We start from the raw sequence: 6,478 nt of genomic DNA on the forward strand, positions 1-6,478 counted from the left end.
ATAAAATAGATTTCAGACGATTCTGAATGACGGTTGTTCTGTAGATTAGTTGTAATTTCGATGCAGTTGTGGGAGGACACAAGTACAACATTTACCTACACCATCATCTCGATGGAAAGCCAAATATATATATATATTTTTTATTTTTAATATAACTGTTTTCTTTGTAGTCCTGTGTATTTCATTTTTAAAAATATAACTCAGAATGGGGGTCCTATAAGCCAAAGGGGTCTCTGGAGCAAAAAAATCAAGAGACCTGCTCTACAGCCTCTGCAGAAGCACTCTTCTTCCCCTCCTCTGAAATTCATGGCATGAGGATGTGGGGCTTGAGCTGCAGACAAACATGCTCTAACCACAAAACACCATGGAAGCAGACTTCGAGGACGATGAGGTTCTGATCACGTAAGTACAAGTGGACCAAGCTTCACCTTTGGACTTTTCAGCCAGTAAACTGAGTTGGGTTTTTTGTTATCACAATATAAAAAATCTAAATGGTACGTTGATTTCAGTAGTTTCTATCTTAACACAATGCAGACCAGTAGTTTTATTGCTAGCTTTACCCAGTGGCCAGATAAGTTTCTATTGAACGAGTACAAAAAACGTTTTACATAAATGTTAAAGGCGCGCTTTAAAATTAAATACCCACTGCATTTTGAAGTTATTTATTACATGTTCTTACAAGCTAATATCTTTTTAAAGTCTGATACTTTGTAAAACACTGTGTAATATGAAGTGGAACTGAACAAAGCTGGCAAATTCTCGTGATCCATCCGCAAATGTGTTAAGAAACTAGAATAATACCTAAGTCTATGCTTTGAAACAGCAAAATTATAAAAGGTTTAACTTGTCACATTGAGGGAGTCTGAGGAAAATTAGTTTAGTTTTCACAAACTGAGTGTACTGAATATTCACTGAGTACTTACTCCAATCTATTCTCATAAGGACTTCCTGTCATAGAGGATGGACAACTAAAAACTACAATTTCCAGATGCCCTGGAAGCTGAGGTTTCACATATGACATAAATGTGGCCAATGGAGGACAGAAAGTATTATATAATGATGATTCTGTCTATGGAAGTTAAACTTCTGCCTAAGTATGGTGGCAGCAGCATTCTGATTCAACAACATGGTCCATGGTGGCAGTAGGCAAGTTCTGCAGTATCTTTCTTGTTCCGAGAAACTTAGTCTTAACCGTCCATTCAGTCCACTGAAAGTTTACATATCTTCCTTTCCCAATAATCCCATTTGCTACAACTACTTAGAGCAAATGCTAAAGTAAACAGGGATATACAAAGAGAAGCATTTTATTAACAGTTAGAAACTTAACAAGAGTTAACAGCTTATGGATACAGATGTAAGCATAACCTGGAAAGAATTAAAATGGAGAAGCCCTAAGAAGTAAGGCAAGATTACAAGAAATACCACAGAGTCAAGAACAAAGCTTTCGATAGTTTGGATCTGTAAGAGAATTATCAGCAAAGCTGAGAAATCAGAAGCAAAGAACTGAGAGAAGAGAATTCAAAAGATGAAGAGGTCTTCTATACAAATAAATCCCAAAGATGACAGGAGGATAAGAATTTAATTGAAAGATCAGTTTTTCACATTACTCTCCTCCTCAAAAAGCAGCTCAGTTGGTTAGAGCATTGTTCCTATACATCAAGGTTTCGGGTTTGATCCCCAATCAGAGTACATATAAGAATCAATCAACCAATGAATGCATACGATCTTTCCTTCTTCTCTCTCCCTCCCTCCCCCTTCCTCTTTCTCTCTCAAATCAATAAAAAAAATTTAAGTTGTCATGGGTACAGATAATGCTCAAACTTCTTCCAAAACTGGGTCCCAACCACCCGTTACAACTGTTCCCTTATAGTATAACTTCTAATCACAGTCCTTAAAAATAAATAAATCTGGACCCTAAAATAAAGGCCCAATTCAAGACCCATACCTAGGAAGCTTTCTCTGGCAATACCTAAACTAAAACCCAAACTAAATTATAAGCTTAAAGAGAGCAGGCCACCCTGGCCTATGTTTCTCAGTGATAGTGGCTCTGAACCTTCCTAATGCCGCGACCCTTTAATACAGTTCCTCATGTTGTGGTGACCCCCCAACCATAAAATTATTTTCGTTGCTACTTCATAACTGTAATTTTGCTACTGTTATGAATCATAATGTAAATATCTGATATGCTATATGTGTTTTCCTATGGTCGCAACCCACAGGTTGAGAACCGCTGGGTTAGAGCATTGCCCCATGCACTGAAGGGTCCCAAGTTCGATTCTTAGTCAACATACCTGGGTTGCAGGTTCCATTGATTTTTTAGGAAGAATGGGAAAGGAAAAGACAGAGAGAAACATCGATGTGATAGAAACATATCAATTGGTTGCCTCCTGCACATGCCCCAAACAGGGCCTGGACCAGGGATGAGCCTGCAACCAAGGTTCATGCCCATAACGGGAATCGAACCCGAGACCCTTTGGTCCACAGGCCAACGGTCTATCCACTGAATCAAATTGGCTACGGCTTTTCTCTCTTTCCCGCTCCTTCCTTCCCTCCCACTCTCTTTATAAATCAGTGGGGAAAATATCCTTGGGTGAGGAGTAACAAAAGAGAGAGAGAGAGAAAACCGGGCCTGTGTTCTTGATGTCTTTATATTCTGATTACCTAACAAAATGTCACCCAAATGTGCTAACAAAGCAGGCTCTTTGAACAGATAGTTTCAGAAGATACTGGTGGAAGTGAGATTGAAGGAGATTAAAAAGTTAAACTGACTTGGACGTGCATGAAGGAACTTTCTATAGTAATGGTAATGGTCCTATAGCATGACAAGGTTATGGGTTACATAGATGTATGAACTTATCCCACCTAAGGAAATGCTTCCCATAAGATCTGTATTTACTGCAGTATATAAATTTTACCTAAAAAACTAGTAAACAAATAGTTCATGATAGGCATACTGGGGTAAAGTATAGTTACTTTGAAATATAACAAAAATGAGATGCATTAATGAGTGGATAGAAGAAGAGAGGGAAGATAGAATGGATACAGAAAAGCAAATTCTATAAAATATGAATTGCAGAATCTAGGTTGTGGATATTTAGGTATTTAATATACAAACAATTCTTGCAACTCTTCTATGAAGGTTTTCATTATAAAATGTTAAGGAAAGAAAGCAAATAGTGGAAATGAAGGCTGTGAGAGGCTCACATATTTCAGAAGTTTGTCAATTAAAGAAAAGGACTGATAACAAAGAAGGTATATAACATGCCTCTGAGATTAGGATGTCTAGACTGTTCCTCTTCTCTCTACCTCCAATTTTAGACTGCATATAAAGACTAGTCTGGCCTTAAGTGCTTATTCTTGCCCCAAAGAAAGAGCTCACTCAAACTCTATTTATTCTAGGATTATTCAAATTCATGGATTCTAGACCCTTTGATAATCTGCTAGCCATTCTTTTTACCTGAGCTTTTAATACATCCTTAAAGCAGGCTTTAGACAAGACCCCTGGCCAACCTAGTATAATATAACTGGTTTACCTTCTTGGTCCAATTCTGGCCCCTTAGAATCATGGTCCTCCATAGCAAAGGAATGTTAAAACATAATGTCCTTGCAGTAAGGACAATTCATCTGAGTGAACTGTACCTGGCATAGAGGTACTCAAAAAATGTTTGTTAGATGAATGAACCCCATGCCTGATAATATAAAACACATATGTAGCTTAGTTTCACATTTATACCTACATTGTATTGAGGATAGTAAATGTATGTGCTAGGATTCTGAAGGTAAAGATTTTCAAAGAAAAGATCTGGAGCCTCTTCAGTGGAGCTAAATAGAAGATGCAGCTGGAAATTAAAGTTTGATAAACTGAACTATCACTAGGAAACACCTACATTTTAATCATTAATACTTTCCCAGAAAACACAGTAAGTTCATCAGCTTCAAAATACCATAAGTATGAACTAAAGGAGAAGATAAATTATGCAAAGATAAGGATTGACAGGAATTCAATTTCCAAATGACCTAAATGCATTTAGAGCTAATCTATTCTTTTTGTTGTTGTTTCCAAAGGACTGCAGATTATGCACTTGTTGAATTTTGCCTTTGTCACACATAACCTAACAAGGAAGGCATTCATTATACCATAGTAGCTTCCCTCAAGTATCTGTTTCTGAACAGCTGCAAATTTTGGAAGATAACACCAAATGATGTCTCTAATGATTAGTACATTCTCTCCCCAAAAAATATTAAAACAAGTTAATTGTTGTTGTTAATATGTTTACTAGAATATCAAAACCATATTAAACTGGCTTAGCATAAACTTTAAGCTTAGAAAATAAAGTAGAAAGTTTGTATAAGAATTTCAATTCTACATGTTAATAGAATTGATCCAATAAACATATCCTAAAGAATTTCTAAAATTTAGCACTTCATTCTGCATGATGTTTGTTTTTATCTATCAGAAAAATGCTATATCCCTAATGACTGGTTGATTTAGTCCCTTCAAATGCTGTAATCTGGATAATGACAAAATATTTTAAAATAATAGCCGAACCAGTTTGGCTCAGTGGATAGAGCGTCGGCCTGCGGACTGAAAGGTCCCAGGTTCGATTCCGGTCAAGGGCATGTCCCTGTCAAGGGTCCGTTTCGATTCCAGTCAAGGGCATGTACCTTGGTTGCGGGCACATCCCCACTGGGGGGCATGCAGGAGGCAGCTGATCAATGTTTCTCATCGATGTTTCTAACTCTCTATCCCTCTCCCTTCTTCTCTGTAAAAAATCAATAAAATATAAAAAAATAATAAAAAAATAATAATAAGCCCAATCCTAAATAAATTTCCATTTATAAGTAAAAACTGCTTCATAGACCTAAAACAGCAAGGCCTCGGTGAAAAGCATCCTTTGGAAAAATGCTTCAAAAGAATTATGACTTGTTAAATAGTTATGCAACTATATGCATAACCTGGCTCTTTTTTTATTACTGTCATTGTTCCTCAGTCACACAGAATACACAGACATTCATTCTCTACCTATTAACTCATTTTCCATGAGGAAAGATAAAAGTTTCTCTTCCTTGGCAGTGCATTTTCCCCCTCTATTTGAAATGCACTGCCAAGGAGGAGCTATTTTATTATCATCATTTATTTACCTTTCAACTCGCATTTAGTTTGACTTCGCCCCTTCCCATTTACACCAGTACACTTAACTTACAGAGCCTTGTAGCCTAGCCCAGAAAGGCCACCCAGAAAAGACACATGCAAGGGTTCTTTTTCTACCTTTCAATTTCATTATATAATATCTTGCCATGATCCTTTCATCATAATAGGTTGATTAATACCCTCAATATCATCAGTACCTATCAGTCCCGAGGATCCAAACAAATACTGTCTTCAGAACCTTCGCTCATCATTGTCACCATACAATTCCCAAATTCTTTAAAAAAAAAAAAAATTAACTCTCAGGAGTACACACAGTGCTGCTAAATTTCCAAGGTATGGTGAGGATCAAAATGAGATTTACAAGAAAGCTTTGTTTTGTGAACTTCCAGTCAAATCTAATAGTAATTAATAAGGGTAAAATTTTGTTCTCATTTCCTGAGTTAATAGGTATAGCATAACTTTCCTCTATATGTGGTGCAAAATCCAGAGAGACAATACATTGTCAATAATTTATAAAGAGCCTGGAAGGAGTATTAACCACAACAACAAAAAACCTACCTTACAAGTCAAGATCAGTGAAAAAGGATTGAGGATTCCTACTCAAGCTTCCTACTGAAAACACGAAATTGTAATTATGCTTTAATTTTAAGCCATCTACCTTTCAAACTAGATTCCAGTAAATGATTCTACAGAGAGGAAGACAGGATGAAAGTATTGATAAGCTGAACCTGGAGTGAGTCAGTAATGGCAAATGACTGGCCTCTCTCCCACTCTGATCTCTTTTGAAAGCTCTGGAAGAAAACCAAGAAACTTTAAAAAAAATTCTATGGTTTCATATTTGAAAGCACCACTGACAAAAAGTTACATGTCCAGACAAGTAGTCCGGGGATATTATTATGTATATTGTTATGGCCCAGCCTTAGTAAGAAAGCAAGAAAAGGGCTTGTTACTGAGCTCTAACCAGAGAAAACCCTCAATTATCCATGGTAGCATGGGGCAGGGACAAGCTGGATGAATTAAATCTTCAGGTAATTATTATCTAAGAATAATGGATTAATTCAAACACCCTCCTCCTTACAATAGGAAAGGTTCATTTAAGATCTACTCTCAAGCAAAATAAACCAGTCAGAGAAAGACAAGTATCACATGATCTCACTCATATGTGGAATCTAAAGAACAAAATAAACTGATGAACAATGTAGATCCAGAGACATAGAAACATGTAACAGACTGACGAATTTCAGAGGGAAGGCGGGGGTGGGCTGGTGGGAAGAGATTAACCAAAGAACTTAGACGCATATATGCATAACCCATGGACACAGACAA

General features: G+C 36.9%; 1 protein-coding gene across 2 annotated transcripts in view; it reads right to left on the reverse strand.

The window, feature by feature from the left end:
• Positions 1 to 5,768, reverse strand: part of FBXO34 (F-box protein 34) — a 79,902-nt gene extending 74,134 nt beyond the window's left edge. Inside the window, exon 1 of one of the 2 annotated variants that reach the window (XM_015566499.1) lies at positions 5,711 to 5,768. The gene's annotated coding sequence lies outside the window, so the exon portion shown is untranslated. The remainder of the gene's footprint in view (positions 1 to 5,710) is intronic. The other variant, XM_006767687.2, reaches the window with a different exon arrangement.
• Between the last annotated feature and the right edge of the window lie 710 nt (positions 5,769 to 6,478).

Source organism: Myotis davidii, unplaced genomic scaffold (assembly GCF_000327345.1).
Source record: "Myotis davidii unplaced genomic scaffold, ASM32734v1 scaffold281, whole genome shotgun sequence".
NCBI classification, from domain to species: domain Eukaryota; kingdom Metazoa; phylum Chordata; class Mammalia; order Chiroptera; family Vespertilionidae; genus Myotis; species Myotis davidii.